Raw genomic sequence first — 22,647 nt, 5'->3', positions numbered from 1 at the left:
CCCGGGCTGCCAATCGCAAGCGGACCCAGAGTCGAGCAGTGCAAAATCAGTTACAAGCAGTGATGGCAAATTCTGGTTTCGTCTCCGTTCTCCTCTGCCGAGTTCTACAAGGGCCACATTGAGACTAGGGAAGAGACAAAAGCAGAGAGCTAGAGCCACCACCTGGACTGGATTTGAGTCAGAAGGCAGGCAGGTGCGGGTTGCCTGAGAGGAAAGTCAGGTTGGTGGGGTAGTGCCTGGTTTGCCCTAAGGGACCAGCTGCCACTGCATGGAGCAGCTGCTGATCGTTGACAAGGGCAACTCCATTTACGTGCCTTCGAGGCACATGCACACTGCCGCAAAGCTGGAAGGGGCACTTGAAGGAGCAAAAATGTGCCCCCCAAGAGCACAAAAGCGGCAAAGTGGCATGGAAACAGCATCTCGACTCCCTCCCAGGAGCTTTGGCACCGACCTTTCAGGCCTGTGGAGAGTTGGAGCAAGGAGTTTTGCAGGGAGGCTGCTGGTTTTCAAAAGGCCTTTCAAAAGGGTTTCCGGAAGTTTAGAGGGTGTTTGCAGGCTTTTCCAATGCTGTCCCCAATATACGCAATTTCATTTAAACGCGCAGTACCTTGGAACGCAACCCCCGTGTAAACGGGGCGTTGCCTGTACCTGATTTGAGCCCGCTACAAGAACATCTAGAGGATAGCAAACCAACTGTTACCTTTTCTAGGAAGCTGTCTTCTCCCTGAAATCAGAGGAGGAAGGCAAGAGCAAAAGACAACCAAGGGTGTTAATGGCACAGGCCCTGAGAAGAGAAAGAAACAGCCCGTTGGCTGAACAGTATCTGGGCAGATGGCAGGGAAATGCACACGGTTCAGTGGCCCTGCGAAAGGACAGGTGGGAGGACCAGAACCTGGGATGACTCAGTCAAGGCAAACAAAGGGCATGAACAGCACACAGGAAGCGGATGCACAACTACAGAAGCTGAAGCTGAATGCAGCGGAGGACCCCCAGCCCCCACATTTCTGAGTGGAAGAGCAGCTGTTTTTCAAGCAGGCAAGCAGAGTGGGAAGGGTAGACATCCAGCACAAGGCTTCCAAGGAGGTCCCGAAGCAGCTTGGTAGGTGGCTCCTACTGATGGTGAGGAAATAGTCCTTGCCACGGTCAAGGTGAAGGACAAAGATAGCCTCAATCTTCTCTTCCTTGCTGATGTACACATCCAGGGAAATGTCCACCGTCTCACCTAAAACGGGAGGAGGTCAGGTAGATACATTCTTTGGCACAGCCAAGTTGGCTTGTCTGTAAATTAAAAGTGAAGACAGTGAAGAATTGAACAGAAGGACACAATAGGAGGCTGCTGGATCAGGCCAATGGCCCATCTAGTACAGCATCCTGTTCTCACAGGTGTATGGGGGAAACCTTAACTTCAAGAGTTAGGAAAAGAAGCGACTCAGTTCCCACCCCCACCCCACTTTCCTCTCTAGTCCTCCAAAGCAGCAGCTGCACAGAAGATGGTGACAGGATACTGGGGGGTAAGAGAAAGTGATCCTAACAAAAGGATATAAAAAGGGAAAGCACTTATTTGTCTCCTAAAGGATTTTTGCGCCCCCAATGTTACTTTCTTTTTTAGTTTACATTTCACTGAGTTTTTAAAAGTTTGGCTAGTTCTACATGTTCTCCAAGATATTTTTGTGCCTCCACAACATAAAAATACGCATTTTTTTTTTAAAGTAATTTTTTGACGGACTGCTCTCACTGGTTCCCTGCAATGCCAAAAGGTGTTTTGGGACCCTCCAGCATTGTTTTGCTTCAATTCATTTGTGTGTGTGTCTTTGTTTAAAGCTGGTCACACACACTTTTACACTTTGGGCTCAGCTGCTTTGACCTGTGGCCCTTGGAGGCTTGAGCATGGGGCAGTGTAGCCCACAAATGTTAAGCCTCCCCTGCTCTACCAAACTCCCAAGGTTTGAGGGAGGAGGGTTGGGAAGAGGAGGAGAAAAGGAAGGCCTTCCCTAGATGAGCCTTGGGGTCCCTTTCCAACTCTACAGTTCTCTGATTCCAGAGAGAGACTCGCTGGGCTCCAAGTATCCCTCGCAGGGCTCAGCGCGAAGCCATGGCTTCCAATACTGGCTGTCACTGAGCTTGAGAATAAAGGAGAAGTGGAGGGTGACCTGCCCGTTGTTTGTGATCTGGAACTTCTCCTTCTGCAGCTGCCGGAACTTCACATTCTCAAACGGAAACTGCAGAGCAAAGGGGGGGGGGAGGAAAGAGAGTGCTTGCCTTCAGCAGAGGCAAGGAAACGTGCTCCAGGGGGAAGTTTGTCCTTGGCCCCGGGCTCTCATTTAGGGGACTGCACATGCAACAGGTCCACGTGGGGCTCTCCAGATATTGCTGCACTTGCCACTGGCCATGTTGGCTGGGGATGATGGGAGTTGTAGTCCAGCATCTGGAGGGCACCACGCTGGCTACCCCTGGAGTCTTTGCCTGCGAGGAAGAGGAAGAGGCTGCCGCTCAGTGGAAGGGTATCTGCCTTGCATGCAAAGGTCCCAGGTTCTATCCCCAGCATCTCCAGGTAGGGCTGGGAGAGATCCCCCGGAAATCAAGACTGAGCTAGATGGGCCAAGGGCTTCTTTCCCCCCTGGTCTTTTTGCAGCAAACCCTCTTTAAGGGGTTGGAGAGGATCCTATTCGTCTTTACCTTCACCTATGGGTGGGGGGGCAGAGCACATTTGCTGGGGCTATGGACTAAAGGGGGGGTATGAGTTAAGAGCAGAAAGGCCTGATGCACCCCCCCTGTTCCCAGCCCTGAAAGAGGCAAGTACTGTAACTCTGAGAGCTTCCCCAAGATGGCAGCGGCTGTGACTTCCAGAGCCAATGGGCTGAAGCCAAATGCTCCAAGCCAAGTACCACAGAAGCTCCATTGCATGAATGGAGCCAACGGTTAAGGTATACAGTTCAGCCCATGTGGTCTGCCATGCCTGCAGGAGCAGCGTATACTCAGAACAGTGGAGAATGGAAGCCTAGGGATTTAACAGAGCCAAAACCTGCCCACTCCTTGCACCGGAAGTCATTTGCCAAAGAGGAGCTCTGTGGAAAGGGGCCTGGTTGTTGGTCAGGGCCTGCCCAGATTCGAGGAGGTGCCACATAGCAGGCAACTAAAAACCCTGAATAGACGATAGCCCTGGCCAGGGCAGGTGTTACCCCTGTGAGGAAGAGGGAGCTGACGGGCTTGTGGCCGCTCCTTTTCAATTCCATGTGGCTTCGGTAGCTGAGCTGATTCACGCTGCCTCCTCTCCAGAGGATTGGCTCACACCATGCTGGCACACGGCACTTCCCACTGCAAGGAGACAGGAGAGACACCAGGACTGTTGGACTGGCTGAGGCAACACACAAGGCTCACACAGTCCAACTTTGGCTCCACACACGGCCTGTGATCTTGACCACGGTCAAGAGCTGGAGATGATGGGGCTTGGGAGTCCAACTTCTGAAGGGGCGGACCTTGCAGGTGTGCAGGCATTTTGCCTCATGGAGAGAGTTGTCAGGAAATCAAAAGCTGCCTTCTATCAGGTCAGAATGAATTTCTGACCTCCCCCAGTTTGGATTCCTACATTGCAGGGGGTTGGACTAGATGACCCTCGTGATCCCTTCCAACCCCACAATTCATTAATTAAGTCTACTCTGGCTGGCAGCAGCTCTCTGTGGCCCAATCCTTTTTCAGGTGGAGGTGCCTTTCAACTAGAGACTCTGCATACAAAGCATATGGCACACCACCAAATGATGATCCTTCCCCAAAGCAAGGGGCCCAGTTATTCTTGTTCAGACACTATTTTTTCAGTGATCCAACAGACCCTTTCTGGCACCTGAAATGCTGCCCAAAGGAGCCTGCCGTTTTCCGGCTTCGTCACTACATGTTCCGCCTGTCCTTTTCATTTCCCCATTACCACAGCAAGAGCAATGAAACTAGCAGGCCTAGGTGGCTTCTGACAGTTGTCAAGAACCACAAGAATATGCCAAATCATGGATGGTGAGGCTCAATGGCTACTAGCCATAATGGCCACAGAACATACTCCACCAAGAGAAGCAGTATGGCTTGGAGGAGGGGAACGTGCTGTTGCACTCAGGTCCTGTTTGTGGGCTCCCCAAGAGGCATCTCATTGGCCAATGTGAGAACAGGATGCTGGGCCAGATGGACCAATGGCCTGATCCAGCAGGGCTGCTCTCATGCTCTTATGCCCTGGCAGACTCATCTTGAGAGAGCACCAAGTCTAATTCCCAGACTTCCTTGACACAAAGAGGATTCTCATTCAGCCTGCTGCACCTTTCAAGGAACTGCAACACCGCTTATACACGCCATGAAACAGAGGATGCTGGTTATCAGGACAAATGTGGGGAAAAGGAGCCAAAACATTTCCAGAGCAGGGATGGCTTGAGGAAGACAACATATCACAGCATTTCACAACTCGCCTAGCAGCCTTTTGTGGGAATGTTCAGGGGTGCAGGAGAGGATATATTGTGAGATTATATCCTAATCCAATTTGTGCTAACAAGTTCCCAAAATATCAGCAGAGTTTATGACATTCCCCTTTTAGTTTGCAACGGTAAGGTCTGCACAGGTTCGCTAGAACCACTATAATAATTTACTCTGGTAATTTCCCCTTTTGTTCCCTCTTAAAATACAAGACACGACACAGTCTTTATAAAAATATAAAAGAGTTTACTCACGTTCTGTTCACAATATGATCCCAGAAGGCAGACAGCTTAAAAAAGGTAAAATACACTCAGAATCTATCTTATAGGAAGATAGTACTGTCCTCTCTTGGCTGAGAGCCAAGAGGGCATGTTGCTCCTTCAAAAGATGAAGATGAGAGAGAGAGAGATGGCTGCCTGCCCTGTGCTTTTATCATTTACCTGCACAGGTGAGGCCACACCCACCTCTGGTCACATGCGGAGGAAGTCCGTCCCCAGAAAGTTTACCTGCTTGCTGGACAGACATCCCTCCCCATGTTCTAACATGTACACTCTAGGAATGTTGTCATTGACTGCTCCTGTGTTTACATCCCACATACCCCTTCTCAGGCAATACAACATACACAAAATATAAAGAACTTTATTCAACCACCCAGAGTCCCAGCTTGACACGTAGATTCTGGAAACTCTCTCTTGGTAGGGGTTTCGTCAGGATGTCAGCAGTCATCTCTTGGGTGCTGCAGTAGGATAGTTCCACAAGTCCATCCTGGATCATCTGGCGTATGTAGTGGTATTTAACCTCAATGTGTTTTGTTCTGGCCAGCAACTTCTCACTCTGCGTCAGCTTCAGGCAACTTTGATTGTCCTCTAGCAAGCTGACAGGTTCTTTTCTCACCAACCCAAAGTCCTTTATGAGTTGATCAAGCCAGGCGATCTCTCTGCAGGCTTCTGTTGCTGCAACGTATTCTGATTCTGTGGAAGATAATGCTACACAGCTCTGTTTATAACTGCCCCATGCAACAGGTCCATCCCCAAACATGAAAACATGACCACTTGTTGATTTATAATCAGCATTATCCCCAGCCCAATCCGCATCAGTATACTCAACCAACTTAGGGTCTCTGACGGCTGGTAACCTTAATTTACAATTCATGGTACCCTTCAAATATCGCACCACCCTCTTTACACCTGCCCAATCATGCTCAGTGGGAGAAGTCACTTTTCTGCTAAGAATCCCCACAGCATTAGCTAAGTCAGGTCTACATGTGGTAACTAAATACAAAAGTTTACCAATCGCCGACCTGTAGTCATTGTTGTCTGGCAACTGCTTCGAATCCTGCTGATTCTTCAGGAAGTCAGTAGCCATCGGTGTAGCAACTGGATGTGCGTCTTGCATCTGCATGTGCTCAATCAGCTCGTGGATCTTCTGTCTTTGGCTGAGAAGAAATGAACCGTCCTCTTCTCTTTCCACCTGGATCCCGAGGTAGTACTGGCCATCTCCTAGCTCCTTGACCTCCACCTCTTTGCTAAGGTGTTTTACTATTTGTGTAGTCTTTCTCACTTGCTGTGGCAATAATCAGGTCATCGACAAAAGCTAAGATATATGAGAATTGTCCATTATTTGACTTACTGTACAAGCACTTGCCAGCATCGCCTTGCTTGTACCCAAGTTGCGTCAGCATTTTATGCAACTTCTGGTTCCAGGCTCTAGCAGCCTGTTTAAGTCCATAAAGTCCTTTCTGGAGTTTGCACACTAAATGTGCCTCATGTGGTTTCACAAAACCCTTGGGCTGTTTCATGTAAATTTCTTCTGAAATCTGCCCATGTAGAAAAGCGGTAGCAATGTCTATGTGTTTCACTCTCATTTTCTTGGAGGCTGCAATGCTCAAAAGCATTCTTACGCTGCTGTACCTCACCGTTGGTGCAAAAACTTCATCATAGTCTTCACCAAAACGCTGTGAAAATCCTTGTGCTACAAGTCTAGCTTTGTAGCGCTGCACTTCTCCTTCTGACCCCTTCTTAACCTTGAAAACCCATTTACTGCCAATGGCCTTCTTACCAGGAGGCAGCTCAGTGAGTGTCCAGGTCTTGTTCTGATGCAGTGCATCCATCTCCTCCTGCGCGGCCTTCCTCCAGAGACTGGCTTCTGCAGCTGGCATCTCCTGTATCTCTTCCCAAGTGGAAGGTTCCTGTGGAAACGCCGACCCTGCAAAGTAGGGCAGTCGTAAGGGTGGGACACCTCTATTGGTTCTGGATGAGCGCCTGAACTCTGGTTCTGCGACTGCATCGGCTTCCTCATCCTCCTCCAACGCAGGCATGTCCCCATCTGAGTCCTCATCTTCGGCTCTGGTGCCGCCAGGGTTCTGCTCCTCTGCGTCTTCTGCTGCGTCGCCTGTAGGGGGCGCTGTAACACTCGAAGGTAGATTAGTACTTTGTGGGGTCTCAAAAGGGAAATATGCAAATTCTTGAGTCCTTTCTGACTCATCGGAAGAATCCACAACAGTGTTCTTAGTGTCTACTTTTCCATATTCATCAACATAAACTGCATGGTATGCATTTGTCTTACCAGTTTGTAAGTCCAAAATTCTATATCCTTTGCCTCCAGAGGCGTATCCCACCAGGATACCTGCTTTTGCCCTGGAGTCAAGCTTATGTCTGTGTTCCTTGGGCACGTGGAAGTAACACAGACTTCCAAACACACGTATGTGCGACAGATTGGGAGCTTTCCCATGCCAAAGTTCAAATGGTGTGCGCTCTGCCCCTTTGGTTGGCAGTCTATTCTGCAAATAGACCGACGTGTACACTCCTTTGGCCCACAGCTTCTGTGGCAAACATGCATCCTTCAGCATGCACCTTGTCATGTCCATAATGGACCTAAACTTTGACTCAGCTATGGCATTCTGCTGTGATGTGTAAGGAATTGTGCTTACGTGTGCAATTCCTTCCTTGGCCAGGAGAGCCTGCATTTCATTTGAGCAGTACTCACCTCCATTGTCGCTCATTAACACAGCTGGAGCTCTCTGGAATTTATTCTTGACCATGGCAATGTATTCCTGGAGCTTGTCCACTGTTTCACTCTTCTCTTTGAGGAAATATACAACACAAAATCTTGAAAAGTCATCCAGAAATATTAAAATATATCTATTCCTTCCCAGTGAGGGAACATTCATGGGTCCACATATGTCAGTGTGCACTATATCAAGCACTTTGTTGCTTCTTTGCTCTACACAACGTGGAAATGAAGGTTTTACAGCCTTCTCAGTAATACAGCTTACACACTTTGCTGGAGCTTTGTTGCTCTGCTTTACCTGCAAACCTCTTACAAAATCTCTTTTCTGTAGATCCAGAATGACGTTGGTATCTCTATGTCCAAGCCTTCTGTGCCATAGGTCCAGATCTGCCTCATCCTTCTGGCTGGAATGTGCCACATTTGCAGACTGGTTCTCTGAAAGATCAAGCTCATATACACCATTTATTAGCTTTGCTTGAGCAACCACTTTGCCATTTTTAGTCACCTTGCATTCTCCATTTCCAAATGTGATCTGGAAACCTTTCTTGTCCAATGTGGACACGCTGATTAAATTGCAGCTCAGCTCTGGTATGTATAAAACTCTAGAGATTTTGTTCTCAATGCATTCATTGTTTATATTGCATTTCAGACTCTTGGAACCTGCACCTTTTGCTTTGACAATGTTGCCATCTGCAATTTCAATTTCAGATCCTTCTTCATCATTTATCTCATTAAAATATTCCTTCTTATATGAAAAATGCGAGCGAGCTCCTGAATCAATTATCCATTTATTACGTCTATTCTCACGATTCTGGACAGCTAAATTCCTTTCTTGCAGTAGCCATGTGCATTCACATTTTCCCTTCTTTTCCCCTTTAGGAGCTTTAGGAGCCCTGCAATTCTTTGCAATGTGCCCTTCTTTGTTACAATTGAAACAAATCACTTTCTTAGGCATCTCTTTGGACTTTGTAAATTGCCTAGATGCATAACTGCTGTCCTTGATTTTAGCATTTCTCACTGGAGATACAGCTCTATCTCTGCATTCTTCTTTTAAATAACCAATCAAGTCTTTAAAAGTCAGACCTTGTCTATGGTCCATCAAACTTACAAAAGGGCTAAAGCGTGGTCCAAGTGATGATAACAAAAATGCTATCTTTGTATCTTCATCAAAAGCTTTGGGAGTCAGATCAATTCTTTGAATAATCTCAGTAAACTTGTTGATGTGCTCTGTGAATTCCTCTTTTGAATTCATCCTCAATCTGGTTAATTTACACACCAAGTTTCTGAAGCAGTTTATGCTAGATTCTCCATACACGCGCTCAATATCTCTTAAGATTTGAGATGCATCATCTGTACTATTTATTAATGATAGCTGCTCATCACGAAGTCCACTCAAAATTATGTGTCTAGCTTCGCTGTTCATGCATCTCCAAGCACTTATCTTGGCTAAAGCTTCCTCAGACGATCCCGTAGGTTGAGGGTCTAAAGCTTCCAAAATGTGCTTATAATCTAAACATGCTATCAAGCGCTGCTTCCAGTGTATGAAATTGTGTTCATTCAGCACAGGCATTCCTAGCTTTGCATCACTATCAAAAGCTGCTCTAGCCATCTTAAAATCCAAAATTTTGAAAATTCTTCAAAATTTTAAAATCAAAATCTCAAAAATCTCAAAATACAAAACAAATTTTCACTGCCTTGGGTCACTGTGAAATCTGAGGGAAGGGGGGGGGTTGCTTAATCCCCACTGCACAATGGAACAAAGGACCATGTGCTTACCAGGAAGTTAACTCAGAAAAATACTACTCAGCTCAAAATCACAATCCAATGCAATCCTTCAAAAATACACAGAAATATGCAATACTGGGGCCAATAACCCTTTGTGGGAATATTCAGGGGTGCAGGAGAGCATATATTGTGAGATTATATCCTAATCCAATTTGTGCTAACAAGTTCCCAAAATATCAGCAGAGTTTATGACATTCCCCTTTTAGTTTGCAACGGTAAGGTCTGCACAGGTTTGCTAGAACCACTATAATAATTACTCTGGTAATTTCCCCTTTGCTCCCTCTTAAAATACAAGACACGACACAGTCTTTATAAAAGTATAATAGAGTTTACTCACGTTCTGCTCACAATATGATCCCAGAAGGCAGACACGCTTAAAAAGGTAACATACATTCAGAATCTATCTTATAGCAAGATAGTCCTATCCTCCTCTCTTGGCTGAGAGCCAAGAGGGCATCCTGCTTCTTCGAAAGATGAAGATGAGAGAGACAAGAGAGAAGAGAGAGAGAGAGATGGCTGCCTGCCCTGTGCTTTTATAATTTACCTGCACAGGTGAGGCCACACCCACCTCTGGTCACATGCAAAGGAAGTCCGTCCCCAGGAAGTTTACCTGCTTGCTAGACAGACATCCCTCCCCATGTTCTAACATGTACACTCTAGGAATGTTGTCATTGACTGCTCCTGTTTTTACATCCCACACCTTTGGCAACCAGGAGTTCCATGCAAGCAAAGTGAGCAGGTGAAGGAGAGCTGGATCTCTCTCTTCCTCCGTGGCTTGGTGTCCATTCTGGCTGCAGAGGAAAGGAAGTCCATCCAGCCCTCAACTCTAGCCCTCCTCCAACAGCTTGCTTAGCAGAAAGCCATTTTAAAAATATATGTTTTACTAGCCTGCTCAGGAGGATGGAAAGGCAGGACACTACTAGCATCTCAGCAGACTAGGAAAAACAAACAAGCTTACTTACAAAGGCTCAACTATCAAGCAGACGCTTACCTGGAGTCCCAGCGATCTGTTTTAGAGTCAAATTTGTACGTCGGGATGAACTTGATCTCTCCCTCTGTGAAATCAGCAAAAGCTGTCTTTTGGGTACGCTGAGTGTTTAGCTAAAGCCAAAAAAAAAATCGCTTATCAGCAGAGAAGCAGAAGACCCCCTGTTGCCCGACAATGGAGTCTATTAACAGCCACTGTTGTGCTGGAAGACCAAGGTGAAGTACTAGTAGGTTAAAGGTAAAGGTAAAGGGACCCCTGACCATTAGGTCCAGTCGTGACCGACTCTGGGTTTGCGGCGCTCATCTCGCATTATTGGCCGAGGGAGCCGACGTACAGCTTCCGGGTCATGTGGCCAGCATGACTAAGCCGCTTCTGGTGAACCAGAGCAGTACACAGAAACGGCGTTTACCTTCCCGCTGGAGCGGTACCTATTTATCTACTTGCACTTAGACGTGCTTTCGAACTGCTAGATTGGCAGGAGCAGGGACCGAGCAACGGGAGCTCACCCCGTCGCGGGGATTCGAACCGCCGACCTTCTGATCGTCAAGCCCTAGGCTCTGTGGTTTAATGTGGGAGTCATAAAGCCATGGCAGAGGCTTGTAATACTGCAGGGTGCCTCCTGACCTCGGTGACCAGCACTCTGTACCTGGCAGTGTATAGAATGTATTGACCTTATATGGAGTTGTGTTTCCTCTGGGCAGTGATTACCTTATATGGTGATGGGAGTAGTAAAAGCCATGACCGGATGATGTAACGTGAGACATTGGCAGACCGGCCATGCAGGCTGGGGGGAACAAAGGATAATAAAATCGGAGGAGAGTAAGAAGAAGGAGCTGCTCATCCATCCTGAAAATACTTCTGTCTCACTGTGTCTTTTTTCTATGCTAAGCACCATTTCATGACGGCTGGTCTTCCGTCAGTTTAACCCACAGCGCCACCCGCGTCCCTACTAGTAGGTTAGCCAGGTGTAAAAAAAGGGGTATACCTGCTGAAATCCTATCTCATACAAACTTATTAAAGATACAGGATGCTTGTGCATTTTTGCCCCATGTCATCTTAAATTACTTTGCTGCATCACACGACAGGAAAATCCTCTAACTCAGGAGTAGCAGACACGTGGCCCTCACAATGCTGCAGAACTACAATTCCCATCATCCCTGATTACTGGCCATGATGGCTGGAGCCAACAGGAACTGCAGCTCAGTAACATCTGGCACACCACAGGTTAGCCATACCTCCAATAGACAATGTTATATGTACCAATAATCCATACAAACTGTTAACAACCACCAGAATACACCCCGACACTATGAGCAACTGCAAAACCATCCTTTTGCATCCTTTAAAGCCCTAAATGGCCTCAGCCCTGAAAGAGTGTCTCCATCCCCATTGTTCAGCCCAGGCATCAGGGTCCAGCACCGAGGGCCTTCTGGCGGTTTCCTCACTGTGAGAAGCGAAGTTACAGGGAAGCAGGCAGAGGGCCTTCTGAGTAGTGGCACCTGCCCTGTGGGAAACCCTCTCGTCAGATGTCAAGGAGATAAGTAACTATACAGCCTTTAGGGAAGTTTTTAATGGTTTATGATGGTTTTGCATATGTTGGAAGTCTGAGGCTGCCCCCCTTGCCTTCCTTGCAGCATCCTTCTCAAAGAGCTAAGGCATGACTACGCTCACAGAGCTTAAATCCACCGTAAGGTGCAGCAATCAGGCCTCTGTTTCAACACAAAATACCAATGATCCTTATGCCAAGTGGGAGAAAGGTCGTCAACATGATGAACACACAAACCTTGGAGAGAAAAATGTAAAACAAAAAGCACCAGCAATTTAAGAGGCCTCATTGAGGCTGCTGCTGCACTGTGAGTTGGGGAAGGCCGCTCCCTCCTCAGGCTAATGCCACCTGGCCCAGGGGGCGGGGCCCAGACTGACTCGCCACCGCCACAGCTTAAGAGGCCTCATTGAGGCACTGGGCCCACACTCGCCACCGCTACAATTTTAAGGACACTGGTGTTGCTGCAGCAAATGTTAAAAATGTTTTTATATATTTTAAAGTGTTTTAAAGGGGTTTTTACTTTTTACTTTGTTGTACCACCGTGAACGGTGGTTTTTATTGATGTATTTTTATTTTGTTCCGTTTTATTTTGGTTTGGGGTTGGATATTGAGTGGGGTGGGGATTTGTTTTGTTTGGTACAATTGTTTTTGGTTTGATTTGTTTTTCTATTTTGTAAATGGAGGTTGGTTTGAGGCTTGGGATTGCTACCGTAGTGGGGCGAGGGAGGTATGGCGGTGGGGGCAGATGTCATAGGCGAAGGGGATCGAGATACGGATATGCTCGTACCCCTTCCAATCTGCGCCGCATCCCGAGGGACGAAGGTAGGGTGAGCAAGGATTACTCACCTCCGTCACTGGTGTTGTGCAATGCCAGGTCTATAGGCAACAAAACCGCCACCCTGCGAGATTTCTTCACCTCGCAGGGGGTCAACCTGGCTTGTGTGACGGAGACCTGGGTGCGCGAAGGGGAAACTGTTACCTTACGAGAGATGGCGCCCCCGGGTTTCTCCATCCTCCACCAGTCGCGGACTGTGGGCCGGGGGGGAGGGGTGGCATTATTAATCCGGGAAGATTGTTCTTTCAGGGCTCTACCATCGCCATCAATCCCTGGCATTGAATGTGTTGGCCTAGTGTGGGGCTCCGAGGTGAGCTTGGCTGTCTGGCTGGTGTACCGGCCACCTAGCGCACCAGCAGCCAACCTGTCAGGCCTGCTGGAGGCGGTGGCCGGCTGGGCCTTGGAGTTCCCTAACCTATTGGTATTGGGGGACTTCAACATCCATGCTGATGCCACTCCCTCCTCACAGGCTCTGGACCTGATGTCTTCCATGGCGACACTAGGGCTCTCCCAGTTTGTTTCGGGCCCCACACATCAAGCAGTCCACACGCTGGATTTGATCTTTGGCGTAGGTATAGATGTGATCATGTCTCCTTCGATGAAGGTGCCATGGTCTGATCACTACGCTCTGAAAGCCAGGATTGATTTTCCACCCCCACCCTGCTTAGGTGGGGAGCCAATTTGGGCTCGCCCACAGAGGCTGATGGACCCTGATAGATTCCGTCAGGCCTTGCGGGACCTTGCTCCCCCTGGCGACTCATTGACTGAGCTTGTTGAGGGCTGGAATATCCAGCTCCTAGCAGCCATCGATGAGATCGCACCTAGGCGCCCTCTGCGACCCCGCAGAAACCGGGCTCCCTGGTTTACCGAGGAGCTTCGGAAAATGAAGCGGGACCTCAGACGGCTAGAGCGAGTATGGCAGGGTGCCCGTGACGGAGCCTCAAGAACATCTTATAGGGTTTTTATGAAAACCTACGAGATGGCAGTGAAGGCCGCTAAGAAGTCCTACTTCTCGGCCTCCATTGCCTCCGCTAGCTCTCGCCCGGCGCAATTATTTAGCATAATTAGGTCTTTAACGTCCCTTGAAGGACAGCCAAATTTAAATAACAATTTGATACACAGCTGTGAGGCATTTGCGAGCTTTTTTGCGGAGAAGGTCCTGTTGCTCCGCCATGACCTCCCTGCCAATTTGGATACAATAAAGGAACTGGAGGCCCCTCGACTGTCCTCAGGTCCAGTATTGGACCACTTTGACCGGATATCCCCAGCCGATGTGGACAGACTCCTCCGAGCTGGAAAGCCCACCACCTGTCCTCTTGACCCGTGCCCGTCTTGGCTGATTAGAGCGTGTCCAGACGAGGTGCGGGCCCCCCTGGGTGATATCATCAATTTGTCCCTTGGCACCGGGATATTCCCAGGGGAACTGAAGGAGGCAGTGGTGCGCCTGCTCTTAAAGAAAACATCATTAGATCCCTTAGATCTATCCGATTACCGCCCGGTTTCGAATCTTCCATTCCTGGGTAAGGTGATTGAGAGAGCGGTTGCTGAACAGCTTGGTGGGTTTCTGGATGAAACATCGGCTCTCGATCCATTCCATTTTTTTTTTTTTAAATGATATTTATTAGAATTTTCAAAATGTTACAAAATAAAATATAGACAAAAACAAATGCAAATTCAAACCAAAAAAAAGAGAAAAAAATACAACAATACATCACAAACAATTAAAAACATTTAAAAAACAAATTCATTATTTCCAAATCCTCAACTGTCATTACCTTCTTTCTTAGACCTCCTCCTCCTCCCTTTCTTTGTATCCTAGTTGTTAATTATCCCAGCAAATCCTTTCCATATTTCATAATATTCTGTCATTACATTACCCTAATCTGTTTTAATCTTATCTTTCTATAATAAGATAAATCTTAAAGCTTAAAACTTAAATCTTGTCCTTACCAGCTTCTCATAACCATAACATTCTTTCATAATTCTTTAAACATTTTTGCTAAAGCCAAGTAATTTCATTCCAACATTTTCCTAATGTTCATCAATTTTATAAAACAGTTCTAATGGTAGAGAGAAAAAAAATACAAACAAGTCCAATCTTCATCCAACGTCCCTTCCTCCTGGTTCCGGGTTTTGTCAGTCCTTATTATCACGTCGATCTAGCTCATTAACCTGGCAACCCTATATCCGAGGCCCTCAAGTCTCTTCCATGCCCCTTCCGCAGCTCTTCTTCATATTTGTAGCTGTATTTTCCCTTGTCTCCTGCTCATGGTAGCTCCAGCTTGGCAATATTTTTAACCCTTCTCGACAGATCAGCCCCTTTTCCATATTCAAGACTAAATTCCATTTGGTATTTAACAGCATGTTTCAAAAACCCTCCAAGATTAGGAGCCCCCACAATCCCAAACATCTCACGGCCCATTGCCACATTTGAAAAGTCCAGACATTTCAGCATAGGGGGGGTCAATCCAGCCCCCCATTTCCAAACCAAACCAAACTTTTTCTTTCCAAATGTGGCTTTTTCCAAGTTCATTTGTCAAGTCCGAAAGTTCATATTCCTGTTGGGCCTGTTCTGTCAAGACACACTCCTGATTTAATTCCTGAGTGGGCTCCACATATTTTCCCACTGCCTGTTCAAAGTTTCCCACTGCCTGTTCCAAATTTCTAGCCGAGGTCGCCATCCAATTCACCTTTTCGTGTAATTGTTCCAGTAGGGCATTTGTTTTATAAAAGACACACAACAAAGTTTCTGAATACATTGTCCTGCAAGGTCAGATGTCTGTTCCCACGATTGTAATCTATAACAGCTGCCGACTCCCTGGAGTTGGTTACAGTTTCACAGTCTCCCTCTAGGGGGAAAACTTCTATTTGTTCTTGCAACAGAGTTTCCCCTTTTAAGATACTTTGTCAATATTTATTCCTTTCAAAAGCGAAGAGGAACATTGGAATCACTATGTTTCTCTTCTTTTCGCTATCTGTCAAACACACTTATTTCTGGTCAGTGAGCTTCAAACGTCGGTCCTGACACCCCCGCTCCAGTATCAGGACGGAGGGAAGTTACTTTACTTTAAATTCACTTTAAAAAGTCTAAAAATGATCCTCCCCCTTTTCCTGCTGTCAAAGGGGGGTTCCACAATTATAAATGATGAAATCCAGTCCTTTAGAGACGATTTTCTTAGCTCTAGTTTATATTGTCTTTGCTTTATTCTATTTACAAAAGAACGGAAGGCTGACTTCCTGTTTAGACCTTCCCGTTCCGTACCAAATTAAAGTAGGTATTTTAAAATCCAATTCTTTCCTGCTCGCTATTCCTTATTTGATGTCCAGTTGTTCAAAATCTAAGTACTCACGGGTGCTTATTTTAAAGTCCAGATTGTCCCAGGAAAAAGGCAGCGCTCTCCGGCAACGGCTATGCGGCTTCGCTCCACGGAAATAGCCGTTGACTCTCAGCACCGCGTCACTTCCCCCTCTTCACTTCGGAGCCCGTTAGTGGGTTCCTTAGCGAGTTGGGGGGGCGCTAAAGGTGTCCACCGAGTCCCATGTTCACAGGCTTCATCCGCCTGTGATTTTTGAAAGGGTCCCCGCTTCGCCGTAGCGGAGAAGACCCGTTTCCCGCAGAGCTCTTCCCTCCAGTTCAGAGGGAGTCCGCCATTGCCGGTGGCGCCACCCCGGAAGTCCCCGATCCATTCCAGTCCAGCTTCCGCGCTGGTCATGGGACCGAGACGGCTCTGGTCGCCCTAACAGATGATCTCCGCAGGCAGCTGGATCGAGGCGGGTCGGGGCTGCTGATTCTTCTAGACCTGTCAGCAGCCTTAGACATGGTTGATCACGAACTCCTGGACCACCGCCTTGCCGACATGGGGATCCAGGGCACAGTCCTTCAATGGCTGCGCTCGTTTCTCTCTGGTCGGGGACAGAGGGTGGCGCTTGGGGGGGAATTGTCATCGCGCCACTCCTTGGTGTGTGGAGTGCCTCAGGGTGCGATTCTCTCCCCGATGCTTTTTAACACCTTTATGCGCCCCCTCGCCCAGCTTGTCCGGAGTTTTGGGCGGTGTCAGGGAATCAGGAGCAGGAGCACTGGGGAGAGAGGATTGGGAGAGTGAAGGGGAAGAATCCGAGGGCAGCGTAGGGGAGTATGACAGTGGCCCGAGAGATTCCATGAGCTTCTCCAGCGAATCAGAAGATTCCCAGAAGGGGGCGCCGATGGTCAGGGCAAGGGGGGTCCCAGGGGGGACGCACCAGAAACAAGGAGCCAGAGGGGAACCCCAAAGCAGCAGTGGAGGATCGGGACCAGTTTCCCCACCGGAGCGTAGTGGGGGGGAGGAGTCACATGTGTCAGGGGCAGTGTCTCCTCCAGAGAGGGAGTCAGGGCTGACCACGCCTCCAACGGAGGGGAGGTCAGTTGCAGCTAGCCCCCCCGATGGGGGAAGCAGTGACAGCAGCAGTGGAACGGTCAGGAGGAAAGCTGCTGGCTGGGCGCGCGCGCCAAGTTCAAATGTGCAGGCGCGCGGAACAGCAGGAGACCCGGATGGGGAACCAGCTCCTAAAGCCCGCCGGAGGGAGGGAGAAGGCTCAGGGGAATCAGCGGGAGAAGAGGCTAGAAAGGGCGGAACCCCGGCGGGCAGGCGGACCCAGAGGAGGAAGGAGCAGCGGAGAAGGTGGAGCAAGGCTAGAATCTTAAATTGGTGTCAAGGGGGAGGAGACTCAGACGGAGCATCAGTGGTCTGACACTTTAGACGTGGGGCTGCGCGCTGCGGCTCTGGAAGTGAAACTGAACTTCAATAAAGACTTTTATACTTAACAACGAAGCAGCGTTGGTCCTTTGTGAGCTGGGACCTAGGGTAGCCCTGACAGGCGGGGTTGCCATCAGTATGCCGATGACACCCAACTCTATCTGTTGATGGATGGCCATCCTGACTCGGACCCAGACACACTGACCAGATGTCTGGAAGTTGTGGCTGGATGGTTACGTGGGAGCCGGTTGAAGTTAAATCCTTCGAAGACAGAGATCCTCTGGCTGGGACGGGGCGATATGGGATTGAGGGGGCAACTTCCATCTCTTGCGGGGGTGCAATTAGTGCCAGCATCGTCCGTTAAGAGTTTGGGTGTAATCTTCGATACCTCCCTCTTTATGGAGGCGCAGATTACAGCTATAACAAAGGAGGCATTTTTTCATCTCCGCCAAGCTAAGCAGTTGGCTCCTTATCTCTCTCGCCCTGACCTAGCCACTGTGATCCACACGACGGTCACCTCCAGACTGGATTATTGTAACTCGCTCTACGTGGGGCTGCCCTTGAGACTGACCCAGAAACTCCAGCGGGTGCAGAATGCCGCGGCGAGACTCCTTATGCGGTCTTCGCTGCAAGATCATATTCATCCGGTACTATACCAGCTGCACTGGCTCCCGGTGGAGTACAGGATCAGGTTTAAGGTGCTGGTTTTAACCTTTAAAGCCCTATACGGCCTAGGACCCTCGTACCTACGGGACCGCCTCTCCTGGTATGTCCCACAGAGAAATTTACGGTCTGCAAATAAAAACATCCTGAAGATCCCAGGCCACAGAGAGGTTAGGCTGGCCTCAACTAGAGCCAGGGCTTTCTCGGCCGTGGCTCCAATCTGGTGGAATGCTCTGTCATAAGAGACTAGGGCCCTGCGGGACCTGACATCTTTCCGCAGGGCCTGCAAGACAGAGCTGTTCCACCAGGCCTTTGGTCAGGGCGCAGCCTGACCCCCTCCTCTGGCAATCTGCACAGAATTTTGCTTAATGGTTGCCATCAATTTGATTTTAATTAATTTTATAATGAATGTTTTTAGAATGTTGGATTATTTTGATCGTTGTTAGCCGCCCTGAGCCCAGCTTCGGTTGGGGAGGGTGGGATATAAATAAAAATTTATTATTATTATTATTATTAATGGAAGTATCTGCTGATAAGAATATGTGAGCAACACAGATTTTCCAGACAGATGCAAAACCTAGAGCAGGAAACCTTAGACCTTTAGATATTGCTGGACAGCAGCTATGCTGGGGCTGATGGGAGTCCAACAATATCTGGAGCGTGTGCTGAGCTAGGAAAGCCCTCTAACTGGGAAACTGCAGAGCAGTCCTACTTATTCCAAGGCAACCCTCCAACTTAATTGGGACTTGCTTCTAATTCAGGTTGCACAAACCTGCAACCTTAAAAAGCATTTGTAGAAGTCGCAGTCATCCTATGTTATAGCTACACTTTGCTCCTAACTGCCTGAAAGTGGTTTCTCTAGCCTAGGCTGGGGTATCCCAGACAAAGGAAATAAACAGGGCAAAATCCTAAACCACCACATATAACACAAAGATGTCTCTCACCTGGTCGTAGGTCAGAAGTCTCTGAAGCTCATTTTTAGTGATCAGATGACAATGCTGGAAAAAAGCAAAGCAACCACAGCTACAGGCTAGCTCACGGGGTCGGGGGTCGGGGGGCAGCCTGCTGCCACTTCCTGCAATATGTAGTAAGACTGATAACTAGGATTGGGCAGTATGATCATATTAGGCTAGTGCTCTGTGAACTAGACTGGCTCTTGAACTGCTTCCAGGCCCAATTCAGAGCATCCCATTTGGCCTTTCAAGTGTTTCAAGGTTTGGGAAAAGGGTACCAGAAGAAGGCCCACTTATTTTTGCACTGCTTCTCTACTGACTAGAATCTTTAGCAGGGGCAGCCCTTTCCCAGGGAACTCCTGCTCTTTCAAGTATGGCAGGGCCTTTTCAGTCATGGCACCTGACCTTTCAAAATAATCTCCCAAAGAGGTTCACCTGGCCCCTGCGTTGATGTCCTTTCAGCAAAGACTTTTAGAATTTCCCCTGGTTCTTGAATTCATGGGCAGGGCGCTTGTGGACCTCCAAACCCTGCTGTAGTACACAGGAACATAGGAAGCTACCTTATATTGAGGCAGACCATTGACCCATCAAGCTCAGGACTGGCAGCAGCTTTCAGGCAGAGATCATGCCCAGCCCGATCTGCACACACTGGTGACTGAGCCGGGAACCTTCTCCATGCAAAATGGCCGCTCTGCTTTCGCGTTACTGCCCTTAACAAACTGCAACTCCCACCCCGATCACTGGAGAAGTTGCCCACATTTGCTATAATCTAATCTAATACATCTCTGCCACTCGGTTTATCTTGCTCTCTACTGGCTGCTCTAGTAGAAACCTTAGTGGTGCAGCTGCAGCAGCAGGGATCGCCGACACTGCACCCTCCTGGTGTTGCTGAAGTGGAACTCTCATGAGCCCCAGTCAGCAAGGCCAATTCTTAGCAATTATGGGAATTTTGGTCTATCAACATTTGGAGAGCACTATGCTGCCTGCCATAAAGAAGGCTGATCACCAAAGAATTGATGCTTTTGAATTCTGGTGCTGGAGGAGACTCTTGAGAGTCCCATGGACTGCAAGAAGATCAAACCTCTCCATTCTGAAGGAAATCAGCCCTGAGTGCTCACTGGAAGGACAGATCCTGAAGCTGAGACTCCAGTACTTTGGCCACCTCATGAGAAGAGAAGACTCCCTGGAAAAGACCCTGATGTTGGGAAAGATGGAGGGCACAAGGAGAAGGGGACGACAGAGGATGAGATGGTGGGACAGTGTTCTCGAAGCTACCAGCATGAGTTTGACCAAACTGCGGGAGGCAGTGGAAGACAGGAGGGCCTGGCGTGCTCTGGTCCAGGGGGTCATGAAGAGGCGGACACGACTAAACGACTAAACAATAACAAATGCTGCCTACCCTGAGCTACACACAGGCAGGAAAGTTACAGAAACATGACTCAGTTTGCTTCTCCAGATAGCGGAGACCAACAAGTTACATCAGCCAAGGCTCTCTCCCTCCAAGCCCTCGAAACGCACTCGTGTTTCATGATTGTCAGCTGCGGCAGACCCTGGTCAGGGGGCAGGAAGCTCATCTGGGCACAGATATCCTTGTAATCCTCGTTTCGGCGCCCAAAGTCTTCCACGTGGGCAGCAAGGTGGGAATTGACCATGCCGAAACTGGTATTGTTGCAGACAAGCCTCACGGCCACGCACCCCTTGTTACCCTGCAGGGGCGGAGCAAAGATGGCTGTTAGTGAGCAAGCAGGAAAGAGGGGGAAACTGGTTGGCAGAGATTAGAAAAACAGATAGACAGACAGAAAGATCGACGTAGGGAATTCCGCTGTCAGGGTCTACTCCCCATCTTCCCCATGATGCCTGTGCCCACTGTCTCCCTCATCACTTCCTTGATGCGGCTGAGCTGGTCCTTCCTGACAAAGATGAGCACCAGCTGCACCTAGAAGATGCAAGGTACTGGGATGTCTACCAGCTCTGTTCATTGCTTGCTGTCCTGGGCCGGCTGGATGCAGATAGGAGTGGCAGGTGGCACCAACTGGGGATCCCCCAAGGGAAGAAGGCTCAGAGCCAGGGAACTGGTGGGGGGTCGTCCGAGGGAGAAGAGGGAGCAGACTGTGAGCAAGAGGAGGTGTTGGAAACTGAAGAGGCAGGAGGGCAGGAAGATTCTGTGGCAAACAGCAGTCCAGAATCCGAGGCAGAAGTGGAGGCTGGAGGCGGGGGTCAAGAGGCAGAGATCAGGCAGGCTGCTGAAGAAGCCAGGGGGTCTCCCCATCCTGCTGTGATCAGCTCCCCTCCCTGCTGGTCTCCCAGAACACAGAGAAATTAAGAGGAGGGAGCAAAGACAGGCAAGGTGTCAGAGTCTCAGGTTGCTTGGGAAGGACCAGGGGGAGGAGGAGACTTCAGAGAGTGGTGGGAGGGTAGCAACCTTCAGCCTTCACAACTACCTCACTGGGGCAAGACCTGTTGGGAAAGGTTTCTGTGATCACGAGGCCTGCACGGTTTGGGTTTCTTTGAATAAAGAATGTTGGCTTCTTTTGAATAAAACACCACTGACACCAGGTGTTTTTTTCTTGCTGACCTCCTCCTCCTCCTCCTCCTCCTCCTCCTCCTCACTCCAGCTCCTGACAGCTGTCTGGTTGCTGAAGAAATGGGTGGGGTTGGACTTACTTTCTTGTACTTGGATTTGGAACACAAAGCCTTTTCCACAGCTGTCAGCCACTCTTGCTCCTTTGTCGAGTCCAAGTAGAAGAAAGCCTCTGTGCTCAGGTCCAGCTCCTGGAACCGAATGCCCAAGTGCCAAAGAGAAGGATGTGGAACTGCAGGAATAGGACTCCAATCGGAACAGACGTGCTGGTTAAATATGCAAAGACAACCGGAGTGTGCAAGGGCAGGCAAGATCAGGACCAAGAACAAACAAATAATACCAGCCACTTCTTCCTCAGCTTAGCTATTCTGGGCCCCAAAGGAGCTTTGCTAATGAAAGAAAAAAAGCTTTTTCCTTGTATTTTTTAAGATGTGTCAGCCAGCCTGATATTTAAGCACTATCCCAGTAGCCACAGGCAACCAGAAATTCTTTGAAGGCAAGTGAGTTGGTTGATCTCTCCCTTCTTCCTTCACCTGGCAACCTGGTTTCCAGGCTGGCTTTCCGGGAGCAGAAAACCACCTCTCAGATCTGCTGTGCCAAGCTTGTTTGCTAGAAGATTACCCCGTAACACCCTTGTCCTCTTTGCAAACCTCCTAAATGGCTAGCCTTCTGTGTTTCCATGCTGGCCATGAAGGAATGGGCATTCCCCACTCTGAAAACAGCACAGAAATACAGCCTGTCTAGTAAAGGGGTAAAAAGAGCAAGCTAAACAGCCTCTGTAAAACAGTAGGATCTGAAGCTGCTAACCACATACTGATAAACATATCATAAAAGCAGACATGAAAAAAAAATGGCCACTGGGTACTACTAACGGTACGAGGAAATAACCAAAGCAAAAACTTTGTTTGAAGTAGTAAGCTTAGCACTATAAGGATGACCCACACCAAGTGTTGGGGGGGGTCACACCTCCCTGTCCTCCAGCACAGCTTTTAGGAGGCGTTCCAAAGGTTTTGCTTCAGTTTTGGATTAACTGCATCTTGTCACAATGTCTGAAGCTGCACAAACCGCTTCATTTGAACCATGGCTCATTGAAACAAGCCAACTTCCA

General features: G+C 48.6%; 1 pseudogene across 1 annotated transcript in view; it reads right to left on the bottom strand.

The window, feature by feature from the left end:
- Nucleotides 1-21,754, bottom strand: part of LOC310753764 (inositol polyphosphate 5-phosphatase OCRL-like) — a 268,626-nt pseudogene extending 246,872 nt beyond the window's left edge. The window contains exons 1-7 of the transcript in view: nt 21,623-21,754; nt 20,795-20,894; nt 20,437-20,687; nt 18,950-19,003; nt 10,232-10,341; nt 3,123-3,315; nt 2,052-2,254 (exon numbers count right to left, since the gene is read on the bottom strand). The product of the transcript in view is annotated as an inositol polyphosphate 5-phosphatase OCRL-like (transcript). The remainder of the gene's footprint in view (nt 1-2,051; nt 2,255-3,122; nt 3,316-10,231; nt 10,342-18,949; nt 19,004-20,436; nt 20,688-20,794; nt 20,895-21,622) is intronic.
- Between the last annotated feature and the right edge of the window lie 893 nt (nt 21,755-22,647).

Source organism: Podarcis filfolensis (genome assembly GCF_964270895.1).
Source record: "Podarcis filfolensis genome assembly, chromosome: W".
Classification (NCBI taxonomy): domain Eukaryota; kingdom Metazoa; phylum Chordata; class Lepidosauria; order Squamata; family Lacertidae; genus Podarcis; species Podarcis filfolensis.
This window is presented reverse-complemented; position numbering and strand designations above follow the sequence as displayed.